Source organism: Schistocerca cancellata, chromosome 8 (assembly GCF_023864275.1).
Source record: "Schistocerca cancellata isolate TAMUIC-IGC-003103 chromosome 8, iqSchCanc2.1, whole genome shotgun sequence".
NCBI lineage: Eukaryota > Metazoa > Arthropoda > Insecta > Orthoptera > Acrididae > Schistocerca > Schistocerca cancellata.
In genome coordinates, this window is record NC_064633.1 from 96,515,794 (window position 1) to 96,530,008 (window position 14,215).

The window sequence follows — 14,215 nt, forward strand, 5'->3', positions numbered from 1 at the left end:
AGTATTATCTGCCTGTTATCTGCCTAAAGCCTGGGTGAGGAACAAGCAAAATGCCGGAACCATTTTACCTCCCGTTTTGCCTGGTATTTTGCTGTCTGAGATTCGTGACGTGACTGATTCTTATCTACAGCTACCAGAGTCGAGTTCGGACCACTTTTCCCATAGCGAGATTACTTACGCTGTTCAGGCTGTCCGATCGCCATCGTATGTTGTGCAGATTTCAGTTCACGCCGGTCTGTGGCTTAACATAGGATATTTATTGTCCAACGCTTTGTGTCTCTTACCCTCTCTTCAGCTACAGAAGCTATCCTGTACTTCTTTCTTTTGTTGGAGGAGGGTGGTTTCGGCTAAACCATCCCGGCGGTACCTATTTCATACGTTATCTTTGCATTCAGAATTCTGAGATATCGCCACACCTTTTTTTATTGAGTCCAATTAGTACTCTTCTCCCGGATTTTCCGTCGGGTGTGATCTCTTTAGTTTTATTTATCAGCACGTAAATGATTAGTGCTGCTACCTTGTCGCTAAAAATCGTCGTTGGATTGAAGTACATTGGTACCCGTTTTGTTTGTGTGCCTTTCCAGTTGTGGACTCGGGAAGTCCAATTTGACGAAAATCTCGCTTCCGTTGATAAAAGATGAAATGGTGTCGTCTTAAAACGTATGCGTAGGTTCTAGGGCAGCAAACACACACAATAAAAGTAACGCAGAATAGAGAATATTAAAATATATTACTCAGCTCTGGTAATGCTGGTTACACCGCTATATCACTTCAGGCAAATGCCGGGATGGTTCCTTCGAAAGGGCTTGGCCACTTTCATTCTCCATCCTTCCCTCATCAGAGCTTGTGCTTCTTCTCTAATAACCTCGTTGTCGGCGGGACGTTAAACACTACTATCTTCTCGCGCTCTACAGTCCCAGGAACACAAACTAAGTAACTTAATCTGAACTAAAGTCGGAAGAAAACTAGTTTTCGTCTTGATAACAGTACTCAGTTAAATCTCTAGGCACACGCGATAACACTATTCAGTGTTCTGTTTCTACTGAAAACTAACCGCTGTCTATCTATCGGCCACTGTTTCTATCCCACTCGACGAATTGTAGACACGACGAACATCCTGCAGGAGCTCCCTAGCGAAACTTGCACTGACTTACAACTTGCAACTTACAATTTCTGCTCGGGCACTGCTACTTAACGCGTACGACTCTCTTCGTGGTGCTGTTGCCTCTCCAGGGGGCGTGGTTCTCGCGTGCATCGATGTTCCTGCTGTAGACGGACGTCCGTGATACTTCTGGTACCAACTTTCGCAAACTTTTCGTGTGTAGTATCTCAGCACACTACATACATTTCCTTTGTCACGTCCACCCGTCATAGGCCCAGTCTAGCCATGACATCCCAATTACTATCGACCTATGCCCAAACCACAACTGGTCAGTCTGTTCTAATTCGCTCCTACTTTCAGTCCGGTACCGAGTCAGCAGTATTACGTAGTGCACAATACCTATAATCATGGGTTGGATCGGGAATCACGTGTCCCAATGCTACTCAAAAAATAATATTCCACATGTAAATTCATAACATTGCAATTTATTTTGCCCTTAGCCCAGCACTAAACCAGTCAGTATTAACCTTCAAGCAAATTATGTTGTACAAACGAGCTGTGTGTTTTATTTCCTTTTATAGCACTCGGTAACTTTGAAAATTAGTATCTGCCATGTAAACATCTCAGATTATGTATGCCGATTCCGGGCTCTCATGTTTACTAGAAATTGGTACTCAGGCCATGCTGAGATCGAATGTCCTGTTACAACCAACACTCGATAAGAAAACCGGTGAACCGGCGCTAACCAGCAGTTTCAAGCTGACAATGCCACCTCTGCAACCACCCCCTCTGACCCAAGACTTCAAAGCCTTCAGAGAACACGGTGAACTGAAGAATGAGTGGCTACAAGTCTGTATCATTGTCTGTCTAGTATAAGCCAGTCACTACCACACCTACCAATGTTCACAGGTAATTAATTATGCCTGCTCCCATCCGTAGAGATAAGCGTTATCCATTCCACCCTAGTGTCCATCCTAGTGCCCACATCATCCTTGGTCTTCTAGGCAGTTCCGCCTACCGTCACCATCGCTGGTTGTACCCTTGCTGTAGGCCCACTCTCTGAAGTGTTCACCTCCACTGCTTTACTGCTAACCGCCATGTGGATTTCTACGTTCAGCACCCGCAGAACGTAATGGGGCGTTTTACTTTGCTTATTTTACTAACCATCTTCATCGGGATACCAATATTCCAAACGCTGACTTACAGACCCGGGATCTCATTTGAAAGACTAAATAATCTAATGCATAGGCTTCTCCATACCATAAGTCTCACCAACATCAAGCTACAGTATTTCCCAAAGAAAGTTAAGTTGCAGCGCATAGCCGAATAACTGTTTGTATATAATGCATATTTAAAGCACCACATCCAAATACAAATTGTATACAATTTGCATGTTCGCTTTTAAAGTCCTGTGACATATACTTATATTCATGAAACGCACTACACATTTTCAGTAATGACTAACAGAATATGGCGTCTTGAAGCATTTTAACCCTTCATCCATGAAGATGGTCCAAGGCAGAACCGTTAGAATTTGAGTTCAAAATGGCTCTGAGCACTATGGGACTTAACATCTATGGTCATCAGTCCCCTAGAACTTAGAACTACTTAAACCAAACTAACCTAAGGACAGCACACAACACCCAGCCATCACGAGGCAGAGAAAATCCCTGACCCCGCCGGGAATCGAACCCGGGAACCCGGGCGTGGGAAGCGAGAACGCTACCGCACGAACACGAGATGCAGGCAGAATTTGGTTTAAAGTAAAAACACCGGTTGGGTAAATATGCATTTTATACATTACTTCAATCGTGTTTGGCTCATGTTTCCCCCGTCATCTATTTTACACCCTGTTTTAACGTACTTCCACCTCATTACGTTAATTTAAATTGAGTTGCTAGTTTGCATTACCGTGACCGGCGCTATTATCTCGTATCGATATATCCCCTCTCGTAGTATCTTTGCTTCACTACTATTACTTCCCTGTCGTTGTCTGTCGTAAGGGGAGATCGGGTCGCGAGTTCGAGCTGCAAGTCAGTTGGAATGCGTCTGGAGCGCAGTCCCGACCTGCCAGTCAGGGAGTTGCAATGCGGCACTAGTGGAGTCGGGTTGGAGCAGCAGTGAGGTCGGCGTCGACATGGCTCGCCCGGCCATTGCCGCCTCGCATCACTTGAGCCGGGCTACGGTCTTGGTGGATCGTCCTGCCGGACGACGCGTTTTGGCTCGCCGATCGTTCATGAGTCGGCCGTGTGTGTGTGCATCGACTCCCGATTTGTCTTTGTGCGTGTTTAGTTGCGTATCGTTCAGGTCTTCGTGCAAGTGTTTGTCAGCTTGTCTGTGTAGTTGGTGTCATTTTCACTGACAACTTGTTTTAAATATTGTCAACGTACTGGCAGTGAGTCGGTCAGTTGTTGCGGACGAGGGAAGTTATCTCCGCGGTGCAGTCGGCTGGGTCCGCTGGCGGTCCCTGCACAGTGTCGGAGCGTGTGTGGAGCTGTGTGATCATTACGAGCTTCGTGGTTCACCGACCCAGGACGTCGAAGTTGTGGTTTCAACTACCCAAGCCACGTCCATTCATGTTGTTGTGATTTGCTGTTGTATGTTCTGACTGCACAATGTCTTCAGATCACAAGAAGGGACGGACGGTTCATGGTGTGGGTAGTGAAATAGGAAGTAATATTGTAAATTCATGTGATCAAGTAACAATGCCAGAAATTTTAAAAACTATACAGTGAAACAGTGCCGCCTATTACGCTGGTGTATCTGTACGAATTGTTAGAAAAATTCGAGAAGTGGAAATTTCCACAGATATATCCCTTTGTGCTTCTGCTAAAACGTGGTGAAGATCTGAAGTATATAAATTTCACAGTTATTACATGGGTATGGATGTAATAAGAGACATTATACGGAATGCATGTGTACATCAAATTTTCACACTAACCTAAAAACAGTCGAGAAACTCCCACAAATGACAATGTTTTAATCGTCGTGTAGTGATGAGGAAAAGCAGTTCAGTGGTTGCATACACAGTATCACTAACTACATGACAGGCTATACAAATGAATATGTGATCGGTTTATTCCTAAATTATGAGTATCCTGAAAGGTTGTGATGATCTGATATGTTTAATGTGTTGAAATGTATTGCTGACAAAGGGAGGCCTACATTCGTGACAATGTTTTTCGAACAACGTGAACTCTTCCACACACAAGGGATACACAGCTAGCTTCCGCATCCGTGTCGCGTGCATTTGTCTCAGTTGCTAACAGTACACTGACTATCGAGTTGTGTGGTGCATCAAATATTTACTTTTCTCAATAACAATTCCTTTATTCGCGAATCACACATTGTCAGTTTGGCAAACCCTAGCTGAGTAACCAGTGTCACTGCCTGAAGGGCACACCCGCCATTATCCTATTGCTCAGATAAATAACAGGAAGAAAATCCTTCGGTAAGTTTCCCTTGCAGTCGTTCACTACTAAAAATACAATGGATTATCGGTATGTCGCCAAAATTGCAACAGAATTGTCTGTTTATACCTGTGTGAATTGTTAACCTTTTCTCAATCGAAGATGCATCATCATTTATGAGTTACGGCTACACTTCTCCTGTTAACAGGTTTAACTATGCTTCCTTTGTCAAAACACAGCAGAATTACGCAAACTCACCTTGCAGCAGCTGTGGCAACTGAGTACTGATACAGTGTGTCTCATTAAGCAAGTAGTTGGCGACCAGGAAGGTCAAAAGCTCACGGAAAATCTCATTGTGTCGGTTTGCAGTAACATACGAGAAGAAACATCATGTTTGTTTTCGTACTATGAAATTCCCTTTCCAGCAGTTGCGTTAATGACCCGTATCTGTAGCCGAGCTCGATTACGTTCGATTGCGCGGTGGTGTTCGACACTGGGGTAAGTTGGTTCGAATCCGGCGCAGAAAAAATTTTCGCTCCCTCTACTCTGCCGACAAGGGGACGAGAAATTTTGGTCTCCGCAGAGTCTCATAAAGTGAAGACACGTGACACCATTGGTGATCCGTCCGTCAGATGGGGACGTTAAGCTTGACTGCATCCTTCATGCTATTCGCGTGCCCGCACCGGGTTTCACCCTTTTATCGTAGTGATACCACACAAAAAACACTACGCTCCACACACATTCACAATAGATATACATAGTATCTCAAACACTGTAGTGTTCGGCCGGCTGCGGTGGCCGTGCGGTTCTAGCGCTGCAGTCCGGAACCGCGGGACTGCTACGGTCGCAGGTTCCAATCCTGTCTCGGGAATGGGTGTGTGTGATGTCCTTAGGTTAGTTAGGTTTAAGTAGTTCTAAGTTCTAGGGGACTTATGACCTAAGATGTTGAGTCCCATAGTGCTCAGAGCCACTGTAGTGTTGCTTTCGGTAAATAAATAAACAGAAATACAATATCTGTCAATAAACCTTAAAAATTCTAGTAATGGATCGAAAAGAGATGAAATAAAAATTATAACTTCAGCTATGCGCCATGCACAAGAAAAATATTCTCCTCCTTGTGTGATATTATTCGCAAGAATCTCGTTTCGATGCCTCAGCCGGTTTAGAAGAAATGGTGGATGTTATGGATATTTCGTTCTCGCGCCTGTGCGATCGCCAGTCAACGCGCTACAAACGATGCATTTTCTGGAGATCGGACACAGAGACATTTTCATGTACAGCTGTCCTCAAAAGTATCCGAACGACCTGAATTGCATTTCGCCTGATTCGCATGCAACCCGCATAACGCAGCTGCCTAGCAGGTCCTCTAATCGCTCCTCAGTACAGCCGTTTGACTATTGAAAATGGTTCCAACAAGTCACCACTAGAAAACACTGCTCTGTACCGCAAAAACTCAAGATGTAAAGTAATACCAAGACCCTACAAATATCACGGAACACCTTATCACAGATAAGACTGTCCTTAAGGCTTGTAAGCTCACATTTATTACAATAAATGACATACCTGAAATGTTACCACTATCATTATTACGTCAGATAGGTAATGCACGTAGTAAGTTCTTAGTATACATGATTTCCTCTTCAAAGTAACATACCTTAATTATTATGTAAGACAAAATGACATTAAAAATTTAATTTATTCATGAGCAGCTAGTTGAGAATATGTATGAACTTCAAATGACACGACGAACCGTCTCATTCTGCATATGGATTCAAATCCAGGTCATGCAGACTAAGCAAACATTTGTGACTGACGGAAACTAGGCATACAGAGAGTGATACACCTCGATTTTAGACAGTATCAGTTAACAAATATCAACTTTAAATTACATAACGTAAACATTTTTAACGGACGCGAAATCCTACCCAGCATCTATTGTCCCTGTTAACAAACTACGAGAGATGTTAAACGTTGCTTCTTCACAAGTAACTTGCCGTGAGAACCCAGAACCTAATCGCATTGCTACGGAAGCACAATCAACTGTGACATATCGGATTTTCTCGGTAGTAACTAGATCTTTTAACTGAAATGACGAGACGAAACATTATTTTTTTTCCTTTCCAGGACTCCAACACGGCACCTATCACTGTTATATTCTAGAGGACACGAACGTTAAATATAGGTTTATTACACCAGCAGTGACATGTGAGCATGTTTGAACTAGAAATAATATGACGAAGAGTTCAGTGCTGACTGGGAATCGAACCCTACAAATATCGTTATCGTTGATGACTGTACACAAAGAGACGTCAGCTACCTAATTTTGCTCCACCAGCAGCTCGGAGTAACATCCTTGAATTTACAGTGATCTCGCAAATAGTTCTGTGTCTCACTGGTAGTCAAAAACGTCAGATATCGTTTGTAATGACAACGAATGAAAATACATTAAAAATCAAAATTATTATCCACCATCAGATAGGTGTTGTCATTCTAGAGCTTGAACTCAGACTTAGGTTGATAATCATTTAGAATATTTAGCAGTACTGTACCCATTGGTGTTAAACTCGTTTTCAACCAATGATTCGCACAGCTACAGGAACACTACTTGTGATACCTCTTAGACAATATACTTACGCAGTTCTATCAGACGAAAAGATCAACCTGACACAAACTGTGTGAAGTTTCTTTTACAACCTTCGTACCTGAATAAAGAGCTTTTCCTATTTGATTTATCTTGAACGTTGCTGCATAAGACGATTTAAGAAGAAAGTAAACTCCTTCAGCTACGATAATATTTAAAGAAATTGTCTTTACTGGACTAAATCGTGGTTTGTGAATCGTTTACCGGCCGTACTCTGCCGGATTTCGCTGGCTGGAAGGCAAAAAGCTTACTGACAAATTTCACAGAAGGAAAAGCGGGAGGAAATGTCTACCACTGGAAGGTCATGTTGTTTCATTTAAATGATTAAAAAATCAGGTAAAACGAACAGTGAGGTTGTCAGTATAAGCACATTACTATTGTCAGTATGATGTTGCACTGCCCAGGGCGTGTAATGCTAAAGGGCCCGTTTAGGTCAGGCATAATGTATACAGAAGTGGAAGAGAGAGCACCACTAAATTATACAATCCATATGTATTGCATACACGCAGAAATTACTGGTACAGTGTACTTATGGAGCCCAAGGAGTGAATTGTGTATCATCCGGGGAGAAAGAGCACTGGCAAACAGTCTTCGCTACATTAGGTTACTTAAACTGGTGTCAACTGAGCTAGAATTTATGGTCAGCGACTACGTGTAAGGTCAATGAGTTGGATGCGGATTTTGCAACTGTGAAATACTTTCCTACATTATAGAAGCGGATATTAAATTTGAACTAATACCGCAAAAATTTTGAAGTTGGATAGTTTAGAAAGAAAATATTTCTGTTTATTGCAAAGGGAACCAATTGATTTTCTAAGACAGTCTCTGTCATACACAACGTGAAACAGGTCACGTCGACCAAATCATATGGAAGAACTGACAGCGACGGATATCGGAAGGCAGTAAGATCCCTTGGCTTTTGGTTTGGCAGTATTCGACATCCATTTCTAGGCGCAAGTAAATTAAGAAAGGCCGCGCGTTTTTGTTATCAAGTAACGTCTTCATCAGTTACTTTAGTTTTGATGTAATCTACGAGTAATTGCTGATGTTTGATATTAACATGAAAAGGATTCCGTAGACAGGGAAAGAACCTGTTCTTGGGCAACTACTTCTATAATGATCAAAAGGCATTAAATTATCTTCAAGCACATGTATTCCATCAGCAGAATGGAGAAAATAATATTAATAAGGACGGTAATAATCGAATTATCCGGTAACTTCACATTTCACAGTGGATTTTCTCGAACTAAGAAATTTGCTGAATTAGTGAAAATTTCGAAATGGCTTCACATCGAGGCTATGATACCTAGAAGAGCCTTTACATCCTGCTGACATGAGAACAGCATAATCTCCACGTCAGAAGGTAGTTTCTACTTAACCATCTAATAGACTCGATTTTTTTCCACCGTGACTAATTTTGTAAGCTAAGTACATCATCCATTACAGCACACTCCTGGGGCTTGGAAACGTTGTCACAATGGTCTGGTGGAACGAACTATCACAGGTGCAATGCGTGGGTTCAGGCATTTAATTTTAAGAGGCACAGACAGATTTAATTTACCTCTGGTAACCTCAAGAGAAAGACGTTATAATCCAGAATCCGAATGAAACATCACGTTCCTTGATTACCAACTGGGCAGAGTCGGTTTACGTTGGGAAATGACATAGGCGAAATCATGGTAAACAGAAATACTGTCGCTAGTAAACTTATATACATTAGAAAATGTAATTTTATTTGATGAACCGATAGCCATTTAAAGGAACAGGGCTCTTATTTTACTTCTTCTTGATTGAATTAGAGACGTTGAAAAATTTGGTGCTGGACTGTGATTCGAATTCGTATCGAGGATCTGAATCTCTCGGAACAGTATAGTTCTATATTACGTTCCTTTTCCCAATACTGCATTCTTCTCTAGGTCACCTCCAAAGGTAAGTATGAAAGTTACGAAATATTTTTTTACATAACATGATTCAATTTCTTTCAACAATTTTTACTCTCTCTCTCATTCTTTTTTATTTTTATCTCTCTCTCTCTCTCTCTCACACACACACACAAACACACACACACACACACACACACACACACACACAAACACAAACACACACACACACACTTTTTTTTTTATTTGTTGTGCTCAACTATCGACGAGGCACGTATACGCCCGTGAATGAGTTTCTTAGTTTTGAGTACACTTACGAAAGAAATATAAAAAAAACTATGAGAGTTACTGATTTATGATGCTTAGATTGCAGTCAGTTCTGAGTATTAATAATAACTACGCTCCAGTCCCTAAAGCTAGTTATAGAAATGCAAATCAGACGCATTACGTATTACAGGCCGTGGCAGCTGTGTTTTTGAGACGCCAGCTATGGTCACTTCCCAGCCCACTGGAGGAACACATCGGTTCGTCTTCTTCCTGCTGCTACTGTAACTGAGATTTTTCAGCAAGGCAAGGTATGTTTGGCAGCTCTGTGACCGACGAGTTACTTCCTCGTGTGCACGGAATTAAGCCCCAAACTTCACTTGATTTTTCCTGTCATTTCCATTGAATAATCTGAGTTATTATCGCTTGAGGTGTAACAAAAGACTGTAAATTTACTGTTTTCAGTACAGGAAAGTTGTTGCACGAGGAAATAGCAACTAATCTCGTCCTTTTAATGGCGGTTTACGAGTTCTAGCCCCTATATCTCTCGTAATAGGCAGCCAAGACATAAACCTGAGCTCTGAGGTAACATACTGACCTGTGGAAAAGGGTCTCTTATAGTTCGCGGTTCCAGTCTCGGTGACTGCAACGTTTTCATCCCTTACGTGAAAGGGCTACAAGCAGTCAGATCAAACATCGATAAGGAAATGGCAAGAAAATACTTTCAGCTCATAGTGCAATGGTGAAAAACGTACAATGCTGCACAACAGGTAACGCCTCTTTCCGCTGCTGACAAGCAAATTTTGGGTTTCTAGAATACATAACTTTATTTATGAAATACCACATTCGCATATCACACACTCGAAATCTAAGTGATTAGTGTTTTACTAATGCGTGCCGATAGAGGCACGCTTGTGTACAGATACTCAGTTTTATTAAAACATACTTTCGTCGTAAGGTTATTGTGGGTAGTTTTATTTCCTTTTAGATAATACTGTGCACAATTTTCGTTATGTTTCTTTTAGTCTTGTTAAAACAATAGTAAACATGAGAGAGCAATTAATCATCAACGATATATGCGAATTCTCTGATGTTATCTATAACAGTCTGATAATGCACATGCAGTTTATTGATTACGTGCATGTAGAAAAATTGTTCTGAGTTAAATCTGTCAAACAAGGTTTGAAGGAGAATAAAATGCCACTACCACATAACAGCTAATGTAGAAAATACTTTTCAAAAAATGGCGCTGAGCACTATGGGACTTAACTGCTAAGGTCATCAGTCTTCTAGAACTTAGAACTACTTAAACCTAACTAACCTAAGGAGATCACACACATCCATGCCCGAGGCAGGATTCGAACCTGCGACCGTAGCGGTGCGCGGTTCCAGACTGTAGCGCCTACAACCGCTCGGCCACCCCGGCTGGCTGAAAATACTTTTCTGACGTATTTTGGCACGATGCACTGCTCCCATACATAATACAAAAGCTTCGAGATGCATCTCCTGCCTGGCCATTTATTAAATGTCACAGAAGTTAGCCCTTTTTCCACATTCGACTATTTTGGGTTGAGAAGTGAAGGGAACTATGTTCAAAGTTCCACTAGATTGATGACTTCAGCAGACAGCAGAATTGCGGTTTAAAAAATGTAGTAGTGATTGTACACGAACTCGCGACTTCTTGCATACGGTGTACGACAACCACCATTACACTTCTAGCTGACACGTAGCTACAGCAGCTTCAGAAGTCAACTACAATTCCTCCAGATCTTCCGCATTGCACAGTGCTGTGAGATAATGCATATGGCCGTATCTAGACTCCTGAGAGACAGATAGTTACAGCTTTTCTTTTGCACTGCACGACGTTTTCAACAAACAGATAGCGCAATAGAGCAGCTCAAGTGAAAAGGAACACTTCCTATTTAAATTTCTGCATACTACACTGTTGGAAGTTCTGTGTAGGTGGCAGTTACGTGATTTTATTTCGGTGATTATAAAATAGAGTCGAATGTATGCACTGGGTAGCTGAGTCAGCTAGTTCATGGCGATTCGGTCAACCAAGTAAATGAATGTACTGAACATGCTACAAGCCACTACAAGGAGTCTGTGTGTCAGAATTCTCATGCAGTGTGGCTCAACGGTGTTATGACGGAAAAATGATTCACAGACAAGAGGAGATGGTGTTGTTGTTGGATTTATGATAGGTTCATATACTTACGGTGTGGGTTCAATTCCAACTTCTGCCGATGATCTTTGATAGGGAGAGACAGATTCTGTACTCCTCTGGCTACGCAAAGTGAAGAAGATATATTAGCATTGCGATCTGAAATTCACATTAAACATGATATTCCTTCTCTACCAAGTAGACGTTAGATTGAACCACAATAAACTCAGGAGTGGCGACATGTAGAAATTCTATCACTAGTAACCTCTCTTATACTAGTTATTTATTTCTAGTGACGAAACAAACGCTATGTTGAGTCACAGGACACTTATTCCATCTTTTATTTGAGCTTCTGTATGTCGATAAAATTGTTTCTGATCTGGGAATTCAACTAGACCGCCCCTAACGATTAATTTGATCCTTTCGTGACAATACAGCTCGACTACACTTTGTTGTTCGTTCAAAACTGCAGATTCCTCAACATCTCCTCATATTACGAGTGAATGGGTTCAAATCTTGACCCGGCACTAAAGTTTTCATTATGCATTATCAACCTCTAGCATGACAACACCTATCTCCTGATGGACAATAATTTTGATTTTTAATGTATTTTGATTCGTTGTCAACACTAACGATATCTGACAGTTTTGACTCTCAGCGAGACACAGAATTATTTGCGAGATCACTGTAAGTTCAAGGATGTTATTCCGAGCTGCTGGTGGAGCAAAATTCGACAGATGACGTCTCGTTGTGTGTAGTCATCAACGACATCGATATGTGTTGGGTTTGATTCCCAGTCAGCACTGAACTCTTCGTCATATTATTTCTAGTTCAAACACGCTCACATGTCACTGCTGGTGTAACAAACCCATATTTAACGTTCGTTTCCTCTAGAATATAACAGCGATATGTGCCGGGTTGAAGTCCTGGGAAGGAAAAAATTAATGTTTCGTTTCGTCGTTTCAGTTAAAAGAGCTAGCTATTGCTGAGAAAATCCGATATGTCACAGTTGATTGTGCTTCCATAACAATCCGATTAGGTTCTAGGTTCGAATCCCCGCACAACACAAAGCTTTACCTCACTGCATTTCGAGTAAGTTACTTGTGAAGAAGCAATATTTAATATCTCTCGTAGTTTGTTAACAGGGACAATAGACGATGGGTAAGAATTCGCGTCCATTAAAAATGTTTACGTTCTGTAATACAAAGTTGATGTTTGCTAACTAATATTGTCTATAATCGAGGTATATCAATCTCTATATGCCTAGTCAGGGAAGACTGTTAGTTTCTGTCAGTCACGAAATATTTACTTAGTCTGCATGACCTTCCATATGAAGAACGACACGGTTCTTCATGACATTTGAATTTCATACACAGTCTCAACTAGCTGCTCATGAATAACTTAAATTTTTAATGTCTTTTCTGTTACATAATAAGTTCAGTATGTTACTTCGAAGAGGAAATGATGTATATGACTGTACCGAGGAGCGATTAGAGGACCTGCTCGACAGCTGCGTTATGCGGGTTGCATGCGAATCAGGCGAAATGCAATTCAGGTCGTTCGGATACTTTTGAGCACGCCTGTACACAGAGACTCCGCAATTCACCGTATGGCGCGTGGCGGAGCGTACCCAATACCACTACTAGCCTCTTCCTGCGCTGTTCCATTTACAAACAGATTGAGGGGTAAAGGACTGTCTATATACAACCGTTTGAATCCGAATTTTTCACATCTAATCTTCGTGGTCCTCACGCACAATGTATGTCGGAGACAGTGGGATCTTCTGCAGTCTGCTTCAGATGATGGTTTTCTAAATTTTCACAATACTGTTCCTCGAAAAGAATGTCAGCTTCCCACCAAGGATTCCCATTTGAGTTTCCGAGGCATCGCTGTAACACTTGCACATTGTCTGAACCTACCAGTAACAAATCGAGCAGCCTGCCTCTGAACTGCTTCGATGTCTTCCTTCAATCAGATCTGGTAAGGATCCAAAACACTCGAACAATACTCAAGAATGCGTCGCTCTAGCGATCTATATGCGGTCTCCTTCGCAGATGAACCACACTTTTTTAGCATTCTCCCAGTGAACTGAAGTCGACCATTCACCTTCCCTACCACAAACCTCACACGCTCGTTCCATTTCATATTATTTTGCACGTTAGACGCAAGTATTTCAGCGACTGAATGTCTCAAGCAAAACACTACTAATATTGTATCCCAACATTACTGGTTTGTTCTACCAACTCATCAGCATTGACTTACTTTTACATTTACAACTAGGTGCTATTCATTTCACCAAATAGAAATCTTTTCTAAGTCATCTTGTATCCTCCTACAGTACTAACTAATGGTTCCGCGTGCTCCTTAGGGGTGACACGAATAAATAAATAAATCTGTAAGAGCAGCTGTGCTTTCTGATTAAATTACCTAAATTTGGTTCCGCATGATTACGAAAACTCGTATTGCATGTATATGAGGACAATAGTTACAGAGGAAACTGTGGCCGGCTATATGTTTTTTTTTTTTTTAAGGAACGCCCTACAAAACATAACCTGGATAAAACATGAACTACTAATGGCACGAATGCTTTGAAACGTTTTCCGACAATAAGCTGGTAAATTTATTGCGTAACCATGTCGAACAATTTTCCCGTTATACAGCAAATAAACCAAACGTGCGTTGGTGACGCTAGCCACTCCGAAGATTCTCACAAAACTCGTTTGGTGAACTTTGCTAAAGTCACTGACTGGCAGT